Genomic DNA, 559 nt, shown 5'->3' with positions numbered 1-559 from the left:
CCCCCTCCATGTTTATGTATCATGATTTCATATTTTATAACCTTCTATATTATAAGTCACTTAGCAGATTTTTTTAGTTACTACTGATTTTGCTACTTTTGCCTTTTAACCTTAATACTAATTTTATTAGAGACTGATCTACTAGATTTATTGTATGCTTGCTTTTACTTATCAAATTTTTTCCTTTCATATTTTTCTTAATTGCAGTTAAGACTTCTTCTTTTCCACTTAAAGAAGGCTTTTAAACATTTCTTGCAAGGCTAGTTTAGTGGTGGTAAACTCTTTTAAGTTTTGTTTGTCTGGGAAACTTTATCTCTCCTTCAATTCTAAATAATAATCTTGCCATGTAGAGTGTGTTGGATTGAATCATTTTCTTTTATTATTTGAATGTATTATGCCATGCTGTTCTGCCCAATAAAGTTTCTGGTGAAAAATCAGGTGATAGCCACATGGGGTTTCTTTGTGTATAATTACTTGCTTTTCTCTTGCTGCTTTTCATACTCTCCCTTTAGTCTTAATCTTTGAAATCTTAATTAATATGTATCTTGAAGTGGACCTC

This window comes from Crocuta crocuta, unplaced genomic scaffold (genome assembly GCF_008692635.1).
Source record: "Crocuta crocuta isolate KB4526 unplaced genomic scaffold, BGI_CrCroc_1.0 scaffold1599, whole genome shotgun sequence".
NCBI lineage: Eukaryota > Metazoa > Chordata > Mammalia > Carnivora > Hyaenidae > Crocuta > Crocuta crocuta.
Note: the sequence above shows the minus strand (reverse complement) of the source record.